This window comes from Eimeria mitis, genomic scaffold (genome assembly GCF_000499745.2).
Source record: "Eimeria mitis Houghton genomic scaffold, Emh_scaff537, whole genome shotgun sequence".
Taxonomy (NCBI): Eukaryota; Apicomplexa; class Conoidasida; order Eucoccidiorida; family Eimeriidae; genus Eimeria; species Eimeria mitis.
This window is the reverse complement of record NW_013573644.1, coordinates 16,155-16,690: the sequence shown is the minus strand read 5'-3', so window position 1 is coordinate 16,690 and position 536 is coordinate 16,155. Positions and strand designations below refer to the sequence as shown.

The following is a 536-nucleotide window of genomic DNA, read 5'->3' as shown; positions in this document are numbered from 1 at the left end:
ATAGACAGATAGCTAGCTAGCTAGATATGTAGATGAATAACTAGCTAGCTAGATAAATGGCTAGCTAGCTAAATAGATAGATAGATAGATAGATAGATAGATAGATAGATAGATAGATAGATAGATATACAGATAGATAGCTAGCTAGCTAGCTAGCTAGCTAGCTAGCCATTGTCTAGCTAGCTAGGCGGTAGTTGCACGTAGCGAGCTAGCTAGCTGCTCTCAACCCTAAACCCTAAACTAAACCCTAAACCCTAAACCCTCAAACCACTACAATGAGCACCAACCCGCTAGCTAGCTAGCTAGCTGGCTAGCTAGCTGGCTAGCTAGCTAGGTAGCTAGCTAGACAGTAGACTCAATGCTGCAGCAGCAACTCCTGCAAGAATAACCGCTGCTGCTGCTGCTGCTGCTGCTGCTGTTGCTGCTGCTGCTGCTGCTGTTGCTGCTGCTGCTGTTGCTGNCGCGGCGGCAGCAGCAGCAGCAGCAGTTGCTGCTGCTGCAGCAGCTAGGCCTAGAATACTGCAACAGCACGGAGG

At 48.8% G+C, this 536-nt stretch overlaps 1 protein-coding gene across 1 annotated transcript in view; it reads left to right on the top strand.

Moving 5' to 3' along the window:
- The window catches only part of EMH_0015480 (uncharacterized protein), a gene marked incomplete at both ends in the record, with an annotated part of 6,877 nt that overhangs the window by 1,822 nt on the left and 4,519 nt on the right, over positions 1 to 536 (top strand). The window lies entirely within an intron of this gene.